This window comes from Macrotis lagotis, chromosome X, assembly GCF_037893015.1.
Source record: "Macrotis lagotis isolate mMagLag1 chromosome X, bilby.v1.9.chrom.fasta, whole genome shotgun sequence".
Taxonomy (NCBI): Eukaryota; Metazoa; Chordata; class Mammalia; order Peramelemorphia; family Peramelidae; genus Macrotis; species Macrotis lagotis.
Genome location: NC_133666.1, coordinates 391598828 through 391619598, shown reverse-complemented (window position 1 = coordinate 391619598; position 20771 = coordinate 391598828). Strand labels below are relative to the sequence as shown.

The 20771-nt window shown below is 33.7% G+C and overlaps 1 long non-coding RNA gene across 1 annotated transcript in view; it reads left to right on the top strand.

Annotated features, from left to right (window-relative positions):
* LOC141498031 (uncharacterized) overlaps positions 1-20771 on the top strand; it is a 185793-nt gene that overhangs the window by 130178 nt on the left and 34844 nt on the right. Inside the window, exon 5 of the long non-coding RNA XR_012471526.1 lies at positions 6364-6443. This is a non-coding gene — a long non-coding RNA (uncharacterized LOC141498031). The remainder of the gene's footprint in view (positions 1-6363; positions 6444-20771) is intronic.

Sequence of the window (20771 nt, the reverse complement as noted above, 5' to 3'; positions counted from 1 at the left end):
CAAGATATGGGTACCTCAACTGAGTCAGGAATTGGTCTTGGAATGTCAGGTAATTTATAGTCCTCAAAAACTCTTTCCCCTCCCTCTTGGATTTTCATAGGCTCTCAGAGTTTGAGTTACAATCTAAGAGGTCCACCCATCCCATGACATGCCCCTAATGTGATCCCCTCATCATAGGATGCATGATATGCTAATAAACCCCAATCTTCACAGGGGGTGTGTGGGTTAATATTCAATTACCTAATTGTGCCATCTCAGTTGCATTAGGTCAAGATCTCTAGCTCACTCTTGACTGGTTGAGAACCATTTGTTATCCCTGGAATGGGATAAGGAAAACTCTTCCAGTCTTGTGATTGGCTGGGTCATTCCCCCTTTGTAATGGATTCCCTAAGGGCTCCCCTCCACACCCTGTGAAGATCAATGCCCTACATTCCTCACAGATTATTACCTTCAATTTTTAAAAAAAAGTTGTCTTATGTACTACATAATTTTGCTATCTCTAATATTGTATTTATTCCTCAAGGATATATTTGTTTTTCTCAACACAATTTTGATCAATGCATAGCATTGAAACAATGTAAAGATTATCAGATTGTCTTCTGTTGGGGGAGGGGGAGTGAAGGAAAGATGGAGGAAAAACTGTAAAATTCAAAATCTCCAAAAAAGATAGGTAGAAACAACTATTGTATATAATTGGAAAACAAATAAACTATTTATATAAAAAATAAAATGAAGGTTGAATACCATTCAAAAATCAATAATGGATGGGGATTTCTCTGGAAGAATTGGGCTTTTTAAATGATTTGGCAATAATCTTGAGTCCTTGGTTGAAGGTGGTAGTGGGGAGGGATCTTCATTCAATTACCTGATATGGTTCACAGGGAGTGGAAGGTTTTAGTTGGTATTCTAGGGAACATTCAGTGGGTGATAATGCAATGTATACTCCAGGATAGATTGTATGCAAAAGGGCTATGATTTCTAATACAGATGACCCATGGGGTCAAGGTGAACACTTTGGAAGCCTCTGTTCATTGTGGTTGCTTACCTCAGGAGACCTAGTCTGAATTTCCCATGACAATAGAAAAAGATTATTTTTTCTGTTCATGATAATTATTTGAATTTCTCCCTCCAGAGCTGCTTATGCTAAGATTATTTTAAGATCATATTAGTGGTAGAAGTTCTAGAAAAGTTTTAGGACTTTGACACCAAGGAGGCTTAAAGGAAAAATGCTTTTATTTTTCCATGAAGGCTGGGCTGTTGCTTTTTAAATGTGTAGGGAGATCATCTTTAGAATCATCATCTGTTTGGATTTCTTACCACTTGAGACATCAAAAGCTGAATCAGAGGTGGGGGGTGGGTGGGACTGGTATCAATGGTTTGACCCATGGACCATAGCTTCCTGATTTTAAAGAACCATTTCCTATGAGAAATGCAGAGGTAGCCATCCTATTTTAACAAAAATGTTTTTTAACCTTAGTATTTTTAAAAATTATATTTTGTTAGCAATGTTTATCATTTTATTATCTATGATTATCTCATTGTGCTCTGCTCCTTAGCCTGAATTATTAGACAGACACAGAAAATCTTTGTTAGAACCCTTTCCCATCACAGAATCACTGGTTAAGAAAGGACATCCAACATCATCCAGTTCAACCCTTAGAGGTAGGAATCTCCTATATAATATTTAGCTTTTGTTTGAAGCTCTCTAATGTGAAGGGGGAACCCATTAGTTTATGAAACAGCCCACACTACTTTTAAAGACTAAACTCTTAGAATATTACATCAAATCAAGTATAATATTTCTCAGGGTAGGGATCTTTTTCCTTTTTGATTTTTCTTTGTATTCCTAGCACCTTTCATATTGTAAGTTCTAAAAGAAATACTTGTTGAATTTAATTAGAAAATTATTTATACACTTATGATAAAATTTCTTTTTCTGTAACTTTTATTCTTTGTTCCTAGTTCTTTCCTCAGAGGTCAAACAGAAAAAAAGTCTAATCACTCTTTCACATGAGAATTCTTTAGATAAATACAAATAATTTTTCCTGTCATTCCTGTCAAATATTCTTAAATTCTTAATATAATCTCATATAATGTGGACTTCCAGATATTCTCCAGTTTATCTGTAGGGAGAAGACATGCTATTTCTTCAGTACAGAGAATTCCCAAGTAAGGAAATTACCTTTTCCAATGCAAGTCAATTTAGTCTGTTCTTAGGGTCTTAGAGAGTTACTTAGAGCACTGAGTACTTAAATGACCTGCCTGTCACTTGCTGGAGACAGCCAGTATATATTTGAGGAAGCATTTGAATTCAGGTCTTCCTGGCTTCAAAGCTGAATCTATATCCACTACACAGAACTGTCTTTTTTTTTTTTTATGTTTTGTGCAAGGCAGATGGGGTTAAGTGGCTTGCCCAAGGCCACACAGCTAGGTAATTATTAAGTGTCTGAGACAGGATTTGAACTCATGTACTCCTGACTCCAAGGCCGGTGCTTTATCCACTACGCCACCTAGCCGCCCCCAGAACTGTCTTTCTATGCCATTCAGAATGTTTAAAACCTTTAGAAAAGATCGCAGGAGTCCAAATGGGATTTTACCAGGGCAGAGTATAGAGAAATTTATATAGTATTGGACAATGAGGATCTGTTAATGTAGCCCAAGATCAAATTAGTAACTTTGGTTACTGAATCATGCTGTTAATCTATGTTGAACATGAAGTCCATTAAAGCTTTCTGATCTTTAAAATTAAATTGCTATCTAGTCAAACTTTTCTTCATTTGTACCTGTAGATTTGATGCAAAGAAATCTCATCCAATACATTACATTTATTTCTACTGAAATTTATCTTTTTCCCTTTTGATCTAGTATATTAGCCTGTCCAAGTTTATTTTGTATTATCCTGTGGTGGGCTAATTCTATTTCAGATTTGGCAAGTATTCCATAAAACTTCAAACAAAAGAAGTCCAAATATAGATTCCTGAGGGAAAGAAGCAGAGACTTTTAATTCTAAAAAGATACAGCCAAGAAGTTTAATAAATGCTTATTTTTTTTCCTCTCAAAAATTTATTTTGCATCCTCTTAATAGTAAGTACATAGAATACAACCAGATGATTCAATCTCTGGCTTGTTCCATACTAACAGTGGTTCTGCTCTCATATTTGGCAGTTCTTTTAATTGGGGCTTGGTAACTTGGAAAAAACCAACAGGATGTTTAAGAATTTATTTTCTGTAAGCTACTCTGCTAGTTGTTAGAGATATAAAGACTAGAAAAGTCTCTGCCCTCAAGGAGCTTACATTCAACTTAAATAAACCTTACTCACACAGGTAAATACAAAATGAAGTCAAAGAAAATAATTACATTGGAAGAATTGTAATTAAGTAGGGATAAGGCAAGGTCTTATGTAGGAGGTATCACTTGAACTGAGATGTTGGGGGTGATAGGACTTTAGCAGACATTGGTAATAAAGGATATTATTCCAGGCACTGGAATAGCTTCTGCAAATTTATGAGAACACAGCATGAAATGCCATATATATAGAAAATAGAATTAAAGGCTGCAAGGTACAGTCTTACTGCCTCTTACTTATTTTTAAGTATTAGTTCTCCAATATTGGTTCTTCTTCTGCCCCTGAGAAATGTATATCTAGCCAAGGAAATGAAACTCACATACTTGATACAGTTAAAAAAAATATGGGATTAAATGCAATTCAGTTCTCAGTGTGAGGCATAAACAAAGGTAAGATGTCAAGATCTGGAAAGAAGGCAGGGGAGTATTTGTTCAAGAAGTTTTATAAAAAAAAAGTAATGTAGCATCTAGGTAGGGTTTAGATCGGGACAGAAAAAGGAGGCATTTGGTAAGGTCTCAGAGGGAAGTAAACATGTTAGGTGGAAAGAAAAGCATGAGAAAATTAGAGCCAAGAGCAAAGGTTGAGATGGAAAAGGAAAGTTGATTAGATTTAAAATGACAAGAAAAGTTGAAGTACATTGATCATTAATGGGAAATAAGGTCAGAATTCTAAAGTATGTCCAGACAGTGGAAATCTTTGAATTCCTAGAAATTTTTCATTTGTTCTGATAGGTAATTGGGAGCCTTTCTAGGTCCTTATAAAGGGGAGTGGAGTCATGATAAAAGTGTTTTATTTTTTGTGAAAAATTCCCACCTTAGCCATCTAATTTATCCATAATTATATAACATTGCTTGCTGGACCATTGCCAGGCATCCTCATCTTTGTCTTTACATTGGACTCAAATTACTTTGCACAGCCCTGACTCACAGATCCAACTTAATTGCAAGTCAAGACATCCTCCTCCTCCTAGTGGCAGGTAGATGGTGCAGTGGATATAGCACCAGCTTTGGAGTCAGGAGGAACTGAGTTCAAATCTGAACTCAGATACTTAATAGCTACCTAGTTGTGTGACCTTGGGCAAGTTATTTAATTCCATTGTCTTGCAAAAGGGAATAAAAAAGTCATCACCCTTCTGATGTCAATGGTCTTCTTCAAGAAAGAAGGATGAACAACAATATCGGTTAATACTTAAAACATACTAGAATCTATTCCCTTGAAATATTCATTATGTGAAAATAGGGTTTATAGATTAAGTTATTTAAATGACAGTTATATTTTCTTTCATAGTTTTGGAATCAGATATTTTGCTTAAATATCTATTGTATACTTTGAAAAACGTTAAACATGTGTACATGCCCAGTCCTGACAATTGATTTTATTCTGTTTTATAAGTTATTAGTTTGAGAAAGTAGGTGGCATAGATGTATTTTTCTTGCAATTAAAATAAACAATTGGGTAATATGAATAAAATTGGATTCATGTAGGCTTTTCTTCTTTTTTTCTGTATTTTTATTTAATAAAACTTCCCCGTGTTGCTTAAATGTCCACAGGAACACCCAGCCTGAAAGCATAAAGTTGCTAGGTGACTCCTGAACATGAAAGCTATCTTTAGTGATGTGTGCTTCAATTGAGCTCTAAGTGGATAATTAACTTGAGCCAAGTACTCTGAATTTTCTGTGTCAAGTGAGCACTAACATGCAATAACTAGGCCATGGAGGAGGCTGAGGTTGTCCCAAAATTGGCTGAGGAAATAGTCATCATATGGGATTGAGGGAAGAACAAAAGTCTCACCACAGGGGCAATGATCTGAGTAAATATCATACAGCCAAGATTGTGAATAAGGCTAAGAGATAACACCAGGTGTTCTATTTAAATGAATAAGGCACGCCAGTTAACCGTTATTAGGAGTCATTGAAATGCACTGAACTAAATCTCTTCCTTGCAGATCACCCCAATTAAGCAGGCAAGCCATTTAACAGGGTAATGACTAAGTGGAACTCACTTAATTGGGACACAAGCTTCCCAAGTGCAGTACTCCCTTCTGCAACTTATAAAGTACAGGGTTTCATTTCTCCCAGCACTTTCCACCCCTTGTGAGTTTTTCATATATCTTCCAGGATAGATTCTTCTTGGTCCTGTTATTTGTCTATTGATATCTTGAATTAATTTAATTTATCTGTAAATATCAATTTCTCTGTCTACCATGAATATACACTAGAATGTTCCCATAAATGAATTCATTCTTAAAGTCAATTAAATATTTCAGGATTAGCATTTATTAAAAAAAAACTTAATTCCTTTTAGGCTCTCAGGGTCTTGGTTTCCAGGTCTGTAAATTAATGTAGCTAGACTTGAGTCCCAATGCCTCCTCCTTACATGATATTTTTCAATGAAATTTTATCTTTCTCAGTTGACATTTAAAATAAAAATCCTACTAGTGTTAACCTTAGGATTTGTTGCTGAACATTTGAAAACATTGCATGGTCTGAATTTTGTTAAATAAGATGCAGACAATATTTTCTTAATCTCTCATATAACTAGTTCCTATTACTGAGAACATGTATCTTTTACATTTTATCTCAAGTCCTTTATTTCTCTGTCTTAAGAAAAAAAAAGACAAATCATAGATGAAATCTTAGAGGCCATCTAGCCTAACATCCTCACTTAAGAGATAAAGAAACTACACGTCCAAGGCCCAGAGAGGTTTTCTATAATATAGGAGAGAATAAGTTAAATGTAAAAAGCTCTGTATTTGGGGACAGAATGTCTTCCAGACTCTATTACTATGAGTTGTGTAATTTATTTAATCATAGTGAACTTCAGTTGCTTTGACTGTAAAATGAAGGTAACATTACTCAAGCTACTTTATTTCACATGGTTTTTGGGAGTAAAGTGTTGCAAAATGTTAAATATGCTATAATATTAACTATAATAAACTCATTGTTCTCACTTTTTGATGGGTTTCAGAGAGAAATAGCCTGGAATAAATCTCTATTTTGTTTTCATTTCATTCCAGTTCTCATATCCATTAGCCATGACAGCAGCTCCTGTGGAGAAAGAATCAGTTATCCCTTCCTATTGCCACCCACAGAATAGGTAAGTCAGTTGAACTGATCATCAAAGCACCTTGAGGGAGACACAGGTGGCCCCATGTGTCAGGCAAGTCAAATCACCCAACAGACTTGGCTACAATCTCCCCTTAGATAGTAATGGAAACAGCCTAAGAAGCCAAGGAGCAAAGTTTCCATTCCAGCCACTTTTGCCTTCATGCTGAGAAGCAAACCTTGTGAAGATTTAGGCTGGCAACCACTCTTGAAATTGCTATAGCCATAGCCATGAAAGATTCAGAAAATTTTTGGCATCAAAATTCTTCACATTGTCAAGTGGTTCCTTATCAGAAACTACTAACATTTTTATCATTGAAAATGATTATAAAGGGTGAATGTCAAAGCCAATAATGATAGTGGCAACCAGGTCTTGATGAGCTGGGTGAGGAACTCACTGCCTCCCAGACATGCCTACAGCTTCTAGGACAGACTTCTTCAAGGTCCCCTTACCCTGAACAAAAGGCTATCAAGGTAGGAGTGTTTTTGTTTTTAAGTTTTTGTGAATCAATGTTCTATTTGAGCAAATGTGGTTATAAAGGCCTAGCTATTGTCCAATTTATTGGTTGTGTTTTACATGATATTTTGAAGTCTAAATTTGTAACACAGGGAATTGTTATCTGTTAGTTCATGAAAAATATAGCAACTAGTTTTTTTATCTATAATTCTAACCACTAACTCATGTTGTACTAGTAATTCTATAGGTATTATTATAATTATAATTATTATTATAGTCTGCAGTGATGTGGTCTTTTTTGTTATCCTTCTGACGTTGTCTGACTTTCTTAAGGATAAAATTTCTGAAGTTTCTGGTGATAATGACCTGGTCAAATACACACACACACCACACACACACACACACACACACACACACACACACACACACACAAACTCTTCACTACTACCCCCATCACTACCACTCATATACACATGCACATTATACCCTGCACACATACAAACATACACAATTCACATGAATCAACCATTAGTTCAATGTTTCCTTATCTTTATATTATTAGTTGTGGTCATATTGTTTTTTCCTATTGAGAAAGGTGAGCGTGGAAAGGTAAAAGGGCCTTAGTTTCCATTAATGAGTAAATCATTTCATCAAATCCACCAAGAAGAAAAAACACTTTTTAAATTATATTAGTTAAATCCAATGGTGTGTATCTATTATCCTTTACTGTTACTCAGTGAAGTGGTTTGCTTATTCCAGAAATATCTCTGTATATTTTTGATAGGTTCATCACATGCTCCTAATATATCCATCAATCCTCATCTTTCTTTTTGAGAGGGAAGTGTCAGTCTTTCTTTAGTTGACCTGGGGAGATGGGTTTTTCTTCCATTAAATACTATAACTTTTTATTTTTTTTTATTTTATTTTTTAGGTTTTTGCAAGGCAAATGGGGTTAAGTGGCTTGCCCAAGGCCACACAGCTACGTAATTATTAAGTGTTTGAGACCGGATTTGAACAGAGGTACTCCTGACTCCAGGGTGGGTTGCTTTATCCACTGTGCCGCCTAGCCACCCCTTTTTAAAAATTTTTGCTTTTTAGGTTTTTGCAAGGCAAACGGGTTTAAGTGGCTTGCCCAAGGCCACACAGCTAGGTAATTATTAAGTGTTTGAGACAGGATTTGAACCCAGGCACTCCTGACTCCAAGGCTGGTAATTTATGCATTATGCCACCTAGCTGCCCCCAATACTATAGCTTTTTTAAAGAAAATTATTTAAGGCAATGGGTTGTGATTTGCCCAAGGTCACACAACTAGGGAATTATTAAGTATCTGAGGTAGGATTTGAACTCAGGTCTTTCTGACTCCAGGGCTAGTGTTCTATCCACTGTGCCACCTAGCTACCTCTACTATAGCTTTTTGAAATGATATTTTCCAAATCTGCTGTGTTCCAATTACTATTTAGAAATTGTACTTTAAGATATGATTACTTCATATGTTTTCCAACCATTTGGCTTTGATGTTAGAGTGCTCATAAGTCTCTCATCATATCTAGTCATTGTTTTCTCTTTAATATATCTATGCCCTATATGAGTTGTTTAGAGGAAGCTAAGATATTTGTTAGTTTTGCCTTTAGTTATATATTTAGTTTCAATTCTGAATTCAAACTTGAAGTCTTTTTTCTCTAGTTTTTTAATTCTGCATTATGGATTTAAAAAATTAATATCATTAGATAATGATTTCATAAGATGTAGTCATTTAATATATTTTGGAGACTTTCTACAATTTGGTGTCTTTTGGGCTCATCAAGTTTTATTTAATATTATTCCTACAAATTTAGAAGCCATGCTTGGTTTGATTTAGGAAAAATAATAGATGACCATACTAGAAAGAATTGTAATAGACTTAAATTTTAATTCTGACAAATGTCACTTTTATATTGATTTGTATCAATATTAAAGTGGTGGTAGCACATTTCAAACAGAAATTCTGTTGAAATATGGTAATTTCATTTTTAAAAATTTCAAAGAAAGCAGGTTAATAAACATGCTGGCTTATGAAAACTTCCAATATCTGTCCACATATCCTTAATAATTCTATCAAGTCACTTTGCCATAGTTGCATTTTTGCCTTTTAGAGGTATTCAAATATAAACCACTGTGTTTTCCTGTAGTCCTTTCTGTGACAATGGCTGAATGAATAAATGAATATGTTCATATCTAGATATATTCTTACATATTTTGTCCAATACTCTAGGAGGAGTTTGTTCATTATATTTAAATTGGAAAATTAGCTTTTCTGAATTTTTTAATTGTTTATTTTCAGTTTCATATTTCTTCCTTCTACCTTCAGTCTCATTCATTGAGAAAACAAGAAATACAATATCTACTTTACATACATGCACATACACATATACCTACTCCCATACCCATACATATACCATATTTTTACATTAGTCATGTTCCAAAAAGAAAGAAAGAAAAAGTATAGAAAGGAAAACAAATATGCTTCAATATGTAGATTGTGTCCAGCAGTTCTTTTGGTGAAGAGTTACTAAATCTTTAGTAGTTGATTTTCCTTACAATATTGTTACTACTGTATAGATTGCTCTCTTGTTTTCTGCTCACTTTACTTTGCATCAGTTCTATAAGTCTTCCCAGGATTGACTGAATCCATCCTTTTCTTCATTTTTTATACTACAGTAGGATTCCATTACATTTATATGGGAAATTTGTACTTTAACAGCTCAAATAATATTATGAAGCATCAATAAAAGGGACAGATGAAGTAAGAATAAAACACTATAAGAATACAATACCTTGAAAAGTAAAGAAGGAGTCATAAGGACTGTGACTTTAACACTGTGTGAAGACATCAAGAGGACTAAGAGATTGAGGACTGGAAATAGAGTTCATAGATACTGTTGATTAAGAGGTCATTGGTAAGTATGGAAAACAGTTTCAATATATTAGTATAGTTTGAAATGGAGAATTAAGATATCCAGAGTAAACAGATTTGTTTCACAAATTATCAATGGGGGGCAGCTAGGTGGCACAGTGGATAGAGTGCCAGCCCTGGAGTCAGAAGTACCTGAGTTCAAAATTGGCCTTAGACACTTGATAATTGCCTAGCTGTATGGCCTTGGGCAAGCCACTTAACTCCATTGCCTTGCAAAAATATAAAAATAAAAAAGAAATTATCAGTGAAGAAGAGGAAAAGAAAGAGATGAACTGACATCTAGAAGGGCTCAAATAATCAATATAAGGCTTGAGGGAACTTTTGGGGGTGTAGTGAAGTATTTGGAGATCTGTTCACATTTGGAGTTAAAAAGGAGTTAGTGAAGAGGGAGAAAGAGAAGTTGAAAGTGCAACAGAGAGAAGAGAAAAACTGCTAAAGTAATCTTATTTACTTGAGTAAACTCTTCTAAGTGAACTCTTACTGAACTTTTTGGGAGACAAAACTTCAATCTTTTAGCTAGCCATCCAGGATATTAAATTCTAAATTTATTAGCACCATCCCCGGTTAGAATAATTATGAACAGAAATTGTGCTGGATTTTAGGTCAGAGGACCTGGATTCAAATTTCTGCCCTTCTATTTACTAACATTTAATTCTAGCTAAATCAATTCTTTTTGAGCTTCAATTTTTTCATCTACAAAATGGAGAGGTTGCATTGGATGACTTCTAAGGGCGTTTCTCATTTGAAATCTTTGATTCCATAACCTGCTGCCAAATTACCTGCACAACTACAGTCATTACCTCTTATTGATGATTGAACAGGGAATTCTCAATTCATATTAATACCCATACTCCACATATTCTGTTCTCTTTATTGTATAGTAGAAGTAAAACGTAGTTTTTGTTTCTAGCAGCCCAATAAGAAATACACATTTGAAGTATAACATATGAGTCCAGAGATTTAAAAGTGATAGAAAAATGACTGAGAGGAATTGCTTGTCATTTATTGTAGGGTTTTTTGTTTTGTTTTGTTTTGTTTTTTGCAGCTGCACAGATAGAGAGAAACAGATGCAGTCATATAGGAAAACAGTGCTTTGGAATTTTTCCAGCAGCATTTTTCTTTAAAAAAATGTCATCTCCAATTATAATCATTTATCTTATGCAAAAATAGAGTGTTATTTAATTTGAGCAAAGTTGCTTTTCTAACTGTCTCCTGCACAATGAAGCCCGTGGAAGGTTTGTTTTCTTGGAATCATGGTTCCCATTGCAGCCTCTTCTACCAGCTGTACTTTGTTATCTCCCTGACAAGGTTGGCATTTGTGGGGAGTGTAGACACTGTGGATTGCCAAACCTCATTTGTAGGAATCCATCTGAATTCACCCAGAGATGGAAGGGGTGGATGGCAGAACACTGTCTGTTCTTTGGCAGCAAAATATTCCCCAAGTTGCAGAGAGAATACAAAAATGTATTCTTCCTGACATTTTCACATGGAGGTTGTTTCTTTTTTTCCATTCCCAGACTCTCCTGTTCTCATTCAATATTACTTTGAAGTTAATATCACAAAATTTTTACTATCGGTATGTGTAGATGAGAGAAATGACACCTTTCAGAAACCTTTTCCTCTACATTTTTTCTCTTAGCAGGTTTTAGTTTCTATCATATTAGTATTTTTATATCTTCTCCCTGTTCAACTTAGGCTTCTTGAAGTCAAGGAGGAAGTCATTATTCATCTTGGTATTCCTGGTACCAGAGTCCCATATAAAATTTGAGTTTAACTTAAGTTAAAGTATATTTTTAAAATGATTCTTAAAAATTTTTTAATTAAGGCAAAGGGGTTTACTTGCCCAAGGTCACACAGCTAGGCAATTATTGAGTGTCTGAAGCTGGTTTTGGATTCAGGTCCTCCAGAGCCAGTGCTATCCACTGTAGCCATCCCAATGAAATTTTTAAAATTTTTCTTTTTTTTTAAATTAAAGATGTAGCTAAAAAAGAGTACTAGATTAAATATTAGAAGACTTCCTATATTCAGATCATCTCTGTGATTTGGGTAAGTCATTTAATTTTTTGCTTACCTATCAAATAAGGAAGTTTATTAGAGGATCTCTGATGTCTAACAATTTTAAATTGCTGATTCTATGTTAAAATTTTCTATATCTTCCTCTGTAAATAAGAAAACTATCTTTAAGAATCATACTAATTAGCTTTAGAATATTCCTGATATTTGTGGTGATTAATGTATGGTCTAGCATGATGTATGCTATAAAGAAACTGAATTAAATACTTATTTATTTACTAATTAATAAATACAGCCTTTTTATTATGTTAATTTATTATTTTCCTTTCCATCCCACCCCAACTCCTCAAATATTGCCTGTAGTTATTTGTTCGAGAACAAAAATTCAGTATATTCATTTATTATGTCCCCTTGCCTTCTCCCACACTCCTGCACTGCTTGTCATTGCCATTATTCATTACAAAATTTTAGGGAAAAAACTTAAAATGCCCTGAGATTTCTTTGTGCCAGGTGGAGAAAGTGCCCTGTGCTATGAGCTTATACGATATTTAAAGACTTAAGAGTTGCTCAGTCTCTATCCAAAGCAGCAGCAGCAGTAGCAGCAGTAGCCACAGCAATGTGAATCTGATTTATTTTTCTTATAGGCAGCTGCAGATGGTCAATGCTCCTTTTCATTGCCTTTGGGAGCAGGTCATTTACTGAGATAATGGGGATAACTAGATCTGGGTACCTGCTACACCTGCCTCACATTGATAGAAAGGATCAAGGATTCACCATCAGAATCTTTTGGGTAGCAATGACAGTGATGCTAGTTTTCTTTCACTCTTTGTCCAAGGTCACAGTATCTGGAAGATCAGAATGAACAGTGTGGTTAGTGATTATTAATATATTTCACCATATTGATTCTGAAAACTCTGAAAAGGTAACCTGTCATTATTATTTTTCTCCATTGCAGAGTTTCTCCGTCTCTAGGTCCTCCTCCCTTTTCTCTATTCCACTTTCTCCCATTTTCCTCAGTTTTCAATTAATTGCCTATAAAGTGCTATCTTTATAGTAAAGATGTTTTTAATAAACAAAATAAAAAGTGTTATATGCCTTCTTCCTCAGATATCAGATCTTATACTTTCCTGTGAAACTTAGTGATTCTTTTCTCTGACTTCTGACATTATCATTATCCTGGTACCATTCTTCCTTTTCCTTGACCTACATTCATTCTTCAAATTTTCTCTCTATCTGTCTTTCCCATCACAGACTGTTTTTATATTTAATTTATATTTTATTGTTCTCAGTTACAAGGAAACAAAAATTTTTAACATTCTTTTTCTTTCAAATTTTGAATAGTAAATTCTCTCCTTCCTTCCAATCCATATCCTCACCTTGAGGAGGTAAGCAATTTGCTATAGATTATAGATGTGCAGTGATGCAAAACATTTCCAAATTAGCCATGTTGCAAAAGAAAACAGACCCAAAACAGGAAATAACTCAAGATTTATAAAGTAAATAAAAGAGATTCTTCAATCTGCATTCAGACTTCATCAGTTCTTTTCATAAAGATGGATTCTTTCTAGAGAATCTCTAGAGATTCTAGAGTACATCTAGAGATTAAGTTTTTTCATTCTAAATTCTTTGGAATTGTTTTTGATCATTGCATTGATGATAATAGCAAATCATTTACAGTTGATCACCACTATAGCATTGCTATTACTGTGTACATTTTCCTGATTTTGTTCATTTCATTCTGCATTAGTTCATGAAGGTCTTCCCCAGTTTCTTTTCTGAAACCACTTGCATATCATTTTTTATAGCACAATAGTATTCCATCACCCTCATACAATTGGTTCCACCATTTTCTAATTCATGGACGTACCCTCAATTTTCATTTTGTTTGCCTCACAAAAAGAGGTACTATATTTATGTACATGTTGGTATTTTTATTTTTTTCTTTTATCTCTTTGGGGTACAGATCTAGTAGTGGTATTGCTGGTGCAAAAGCAGCAGACTTGAAGTCAGGAGGACCTAAGTACAAATCTGAACTCAGACACTTAATACTTACTTAGCTGTGTGACCTTGGGCAAGTCATTTAATTCCATTGCCCAACAAATTAAAAAAAAGAGAACAACTGCACATATCTTTTACCCCTACATGCCCCTGTATGAACAGTTTTATAACAATTTGGACTTAGTTCCAAATCATTTTCCAAACCCTCAAAAAGACTCTTTAGAAAAAAAATAATATTGCTTGAGGATATTTAAAAATATCCCCAGAACTCATCCTTCAGGCTTTTTTTTCCTTTTGCTGGGTGACATTTGGGGACACTTCCTGGAATTCCATTGGCCTAGGAAACTCCAAAATGAGGAGTCTATTGTATATTTTTGTACCCTCTTTCTCTACCAATGTTCAGGAATTTCTCTACAACTTGAGAGTTACAGTCTAAACTTTGTTCTTCAGCCATTCAGTCACATCTGACTCTTCTTTCTGTCCATAGAGTTTTCTTAGCAAAGATATTACAGTGTTTATCATTTTATATTCCAATATCATTTTATATTCCAGTAAAGCAAATAGAGGTCAAGTAACTTACCAGGGTCACTAAGCTAATATCAGACACTAGATTTGAATTAGGATCTTCTTGGATCCAGTTCTTTATGCACTGAAACATTTAGCTGTTTTTAAACAGTTTGGTAATTCTGTAAAAATAAAATAATTGAGTTGAATATGTAATGCTTTATTTTTTCATATTTTTGGATTTTATTTTTTCCAATTTCATGTAAATATAGTTTTCAACATTCATTTTTGTAAGATTTTGAGTTCCAAATTTTTCTCCCCTATCAATCAAACATAATTTGCATATGTACAATCATGTCAAACACATCTCCATATTAGTCATGTTGTGAAAGAAGAATCAGAACAAAAGGGAAAGATACAAGGAAAAATATGTTCAAAGAGTGAAAAATAGTATTCTTTGATCTGCATTCAGACTCCATAGTTCTTTCTCTGGAATGGCTGGCATTTACCAGAACAAATCTTTTGGAATTGATTTTGGTCACTATGTTGTTGAGAAGAGCTAAGTATATTTTAGTTAATCACCACACAATGTTGCTATGTACAATATCCTCTTGATTCTGCTCACATCACTCAGCATTAGCTTATGTGAGTCTTTCCATGTTTTTCTGAAATCTTCCTGCTCATGATTTCTTACACAACATAGTATTCCATCACATTCATATACCACAACTTGTTTAGCTATTCTCCAATTGATGGCATCTCCTCAATTTCCAATTCCAATGCCACCACAAAATATTTTTGTACAGATGAGTCCTTTTCCCTATTTTAATGATCTCTTTGGGATACAGACCTAGCAGTGGTGTTGCTGGATCAAAGGACATGCATAGTGTTGTAGCCCTTTAGACATAGTTCTAAATTTCTTTCCAGAATGGCTGATCAATTCATAACTCCACCAATAGTGTATTAGAGCTCTAGTGTTTCCATATCCTTTCTAACACTCATCATATCCCTCTTCTATTCATATTAGCCAATCTGATATGTATGAGCTGATATCTCAGAGTTGCTTTGCATTTCTCTAAACAATAGTGAATTAGAGTATTTTTTTATGTAGCTATAGATATCTTTAATTTCCTCCTCTGAAAACTGCCTGTTCATTACCTTTGACCATTTATCAATACTTCATCCATTTAATTAGATCAGTGTTTCTATATCTTTTCCACAATAGTACAGGAGACTTTATGAAATCACTGACTGAGATCTGTTATATCATAAATACTCTTTATAAATTTGGCTCAGTTCTCTATATATTTGAGAAATGAGGCTTTTATCAGAGACACTGACTGAAAAAATTGTTTTTTTCAGCTTTCTGGTTTCTAATCTTAGCTGCATTGGTTTTGTTATCAAATCTTTTTTTATTTAATCTAATAAAAATTATTCATTTTGTATTTTACAATGTTCTTTATTTCTTATTTGATTCTAAATTCTTCTCCTCTTATCTGACAGATAAACTATTCATTGTTCTCCTCTTTAGCTAATTTTATCATACTTTATGTGTAAATCATATACCCATTTTGACCTTATCTTGTAATAGGGCTGTCATGGATTATTCTTAACAAAGCCCTATTTTCTGATCAATCTTGCCCTTTCTGGAGATCCTTTAACTATGAATTCAATTATTTTCTTAAAATTTTTCTAGAAAGAAAAATAAAATTCACTGGACTTTTATTGTCAGTCTCCATTCTCCTTCACTCTCTTTACTTCTGGAACCCAAAACCACAGTTTTCTCTTGTTCTGCTTTCCAGTGCTCCACAGTATTTCAAACATAACTGACAGCAGTTTGACCTTTGCATCTGCCAGTTCTTTTGATGCCAATAAACAACAGTGTAGTTATTCTAAATGAAGTGACCTGAACTTTCAAGGTCAAGTTCAAGTAAACTTCCTTAATTATTTTGGGTATCAGCTCTTATCTGCATCATTGAATTTCCTTAATGGAGAATATTGAAATAAATATATTGAGCAAAACCATAATTTTTCAGCTTCATAAAAGCAAAAGAAACACTAAAATCTTGAGTCAGACTCTTCATGTAACGTAGCCTTTGAAGTAAACTAGGTGCTTATTAAAAGCCTCAGTATAAATAATGCAAAGACGTTTGGACTGAGAGTTTGGAAATCTGAATGATGATTTAACTATGGACAAATCACAGAATCCACCTCTTATTTTATAAAATGAGACAGTTGAGATGGATATTCTCAAAAGTTTCTTTGAATTTTTACTTAAAAGTAGAATGACTTTTTCTTACAGACCATTTAGACAAGTCTCATCATTTTGTAGATGATGAAACTGAGGTCCAGTGAGGTGATGTGACTTTCCAAAGGTCATAGGAGTGGGAGTCAAAATTCACATTTCAAATTTCAAAATTCAAATACAAAATTTACATCTGCTGTTCATGTTGAGCTATGATACTTTTTATCTCTTCAATAAGAATTTATTAAATATCCACTATGGTTATGCATTAAATTATATCCTTGGGATTGACCAATCTTAGAAATTAGGATGATTATTGGACTTAACTAATAGATTGTTTTATTCATAGATGACTCCTCTTCTTTCCAAAAATTATTTCTGAAAAAATTCTAAATCTAAAATAACTTTCAAATGAAAATTCCATTTGAGTAGTCTATGAATGGCCTCATTCATTCTGAGCATTGAAACTGAAGTATCATGAATCTAACGAGGTGAAAGAAATATTGCTTAATCCCATTTCAAATGCCATGCAATTGACAGTGCCATGTTAATCATTAATTTGTCCGATGCTAAGGCAACAAAGAATGTCAAATTTGGAAAAGATCTCATGGCTATCTGGTCTATGCCATATTTAGTCATGAATCTCTTTTAAATATATTTGAAAAGTAATTATTCAGTCTTTGCTAGAAGACTTTAATGAGTAATTTTTTCTCTTGTGTCAGTTTTCATTGTTCTACTTATCCTAAGTAGTGGTACCATGCCTCCATTTGATCATTCTTTTTTCACCAATCTGACATTTTTTTTTGTTTTTGGATTTTTACAAGGCAATGAGGTTAAGTGACTTGTTCAAGGTCACACAGGTAGGTAATTATTAAGTATCTGAGGCTAGATTTGAACTCAGGTCCTCCTGACTCCAGGGCCGGTGATCTATCCATTGTTCCACCTAGCTGCGCCCCCTCCATCTGACACTTTTAATAAATTTCTATTTATCTTCTATTATCCACTACCATCTCTAACTTTTCTGCTTGTCTTTAAAAAAATATAACTTGTTTGGTGAATTTCCAGTTGCATGATTATGAGTATGGACATATACAGTCCCTTTTTTGTCCTCATTGATATCATTGAGTTTCATGTTTCAGAATTTCCTTCTTTCATTTTCTTCCTTCCTCCCTCTCTTCTTTCATTCCTTCATTCCCTTGTTCCTTTCCTTCATTCCTTCATTCCTTTCTTTCTTTCTTTCTTTCTTGATTGCTTCCTTCCTTCCTTCCTTCCTTCCTTCCTTCCTTCCTTCCTTCCTTCCTTCCTTCCTTCCTTTCTTTCTTTCTTTCTTTCTTTCTTTCTTTCTTTCTTTCTTTCTTTCTTTCTTTCTTTTCATTGCAGATTTGAAAGGAAGACTTTAAACTAAAAGTTGTGTGCAGCATATATATAAAATCACTCTAACTGAATTTATTTTTTAAAAGTCATTAATTCTCTCCCCTCCAAGAGGGAAATTTGTAGGAGGAATTGATAACAATTATATAACACCACATTCAATATTGTATGTGATGTAAATAAATTGCTCTAGCAAGGACAACAAAAGAATCTCAAAAAATATCTTAGTATAAGTATATATACTTGATGTACATATTAAATAGAAAGATATAACAGCCAAGGTCAACATTAACTAAAAATATTAATTTAGTTTTAAAATTCTGTAGGGAAGTATGGTAGGACATGAGAAGTATTGTTTTAGTTTATGATAAAAGAAGGAAATGTTAATGGGAGACTCAACTAAAAAAAAGTTGTTCTGAAGTTATTTGAGGTTCAAATTTTGGAAGATAGATAGCAAATGTAAAAACAAGATAAGAAGAGCAGAAATTTTTATATTAAACATTATCATCATGAATAGTTTAGCCACCATATTTGGTCTCTGAAAGCATAGTGACAGATGTAGTTCTTGAAGAATATTCCAAAGATTGGAAAGACCAAATGCACTAGTATAAGTATATAGTGTGTAGAGAAGGCGTATGATATTATAAAATACATTTGTTTTTGCTAGTCAGTGAGTTTAAGTGAATTGCCCAAGATCACACAGCTAGGTAATTATTAAATGTCTGAGGCTGGATTTGAATTCAGGTCCTCTTGACCCCAGGGCCTGTGCTCTATCCATTGCACCACCTAACTGTCTCTAGAAAAGACAATTTTGAAGATATTAAGGGATCTACTCTTAGGTTATCTGAAAGGAGAAATAGCAAAGATTTGAAATGCAAATCTTGCTGTTATAATACAAACCTAACTTTAAAAACAATAAAATATAAGAAAATCAGTAACTACCAATCTTGTGCCTTTTTCCCTCACCTATATACATTTTTGTAAGATTTATTTCCATATTCATACATGGTTTTACGTATGAGAGTATTAGAAAAATACACTGAAAACAGTACTGATCCTAGAGTCAGAAGATTTAACCTTTTTAATCCTCCCTTTCATCAATTGTGAAATGAAAGACTTGAAGTGAATGCTTTTTGAGGCCCCATCAAGTTCTTAATCTTTGCTCATATATATATGTATATATACATATTATGTATGTGTATATATACATTCATCTATATATACCTTTATATGCACACATATATAAAATATGTGCCTCTACATATACATAAATGTATATATAGAGGTGTACATATATACATATGCATGTAAATTATATACAATTAGAATGTTAGCTCCTTAAGGGTAGGGACTGTCTTCTTAAATTTTTTTTAATCCCTTTTATTTTGTGTAATATCTGGCCATAGTAGACATTTAATAAATGTTTATTGATTGATCATTGATTGTATATATATATATATATGTATATATATATATATATGATAATTATAAGAATGTAATTACAAATTTAATCATATTTTCTCTGATAAGTAAATATAATATATACTCTTACTTTATATATATATATGATAATAGATAATATATTTATTATCATACAATTGACTGAAAGGTGTAAGTAAAAGTACAGAAGACTGTATTATCAAAGATAAAATAAATTTCTTTGGCTTAAAGGCATGTGTCAAAATATTTCAAGATCCCTAATTTTTCTCAATACATTGCCTTCTTCAGATCCAAGTACAAGGACCATATTCCATAAAAAGTAAATTCCTCAGGGTTCAGCAATTTTTCCACATACATTCACATTCATCCTTGAACTAATTAAAAAGCAATTCTAAGGTTTCTATTATGTATCATGTACTTTGTCAACCATTTTAAATATGAAGAAAGTGAAACAAGAAAACAACAATAAAAAATTGTACAAAACAAGTAAACAAAAAGCATTCTTAAAGGGGATGTAAATAAATTGTAGGAAATAGAAAGCAGAAAAATGATAATCTCAAATTTAAAAAAAAGCTAAGGAATGAATGGACTGATTCTGAAATGACTATTTCCAAAAGGATTTGAGGTGAGTCCACAGCTTTCATGTGGATCCATTACTAATCAGTCTTGTCCCCACACATCTTCCACTAACAAACACATCCAGTTTTGCTGTTCCCATACTCTAATATGGTTGGTCGATCAAATATGGTCAAAGAAATGACATCACAATGTTTGAGACAAATTACAGTGTTTCCAACTGTGGCTGATTAGACCAACATGATCTCAGAATGCTCTGCCACAGGTTGGGCACAAATGGTCCATGTGAACACCTGGGGTGTGTATTCTAAACTTATGCATGTCATGTTTCCCTTGAGCTGTTTCAATTCTTCCCTTCTCATAGAGTGCAACCCCTCACTGATAAGGGCACATCATGCTGGGCAGTCCTGTGTCAGTGTCTCCCATGCTACATAATCAATTCTAAAGTTCTTCAATGAGTCCTTCAGGATGTTATGGTATTGCTTCTTCCAAACAGAAGATCAGCCACCAACACTCCCTCCACTTTTGACTTTGCTTGTAGCCAATTCTTTAACTTGGGGAAAAAATTCTAAAATAAATACATTTAGCACCTAGGTCTTCCACCAAGCCTCACCAAAATTTCTCTAGTTTTAAAGTCTCATATTGATGAACTCAGATAAACCCATTGAGTCATGGACATATCATAGGCAGCTAGAGGACTGAGTGGTTAGAATGCTAGACCTGGAGTCAGGAAGACACGAGTAATAAATTGCATCTCAAAAAT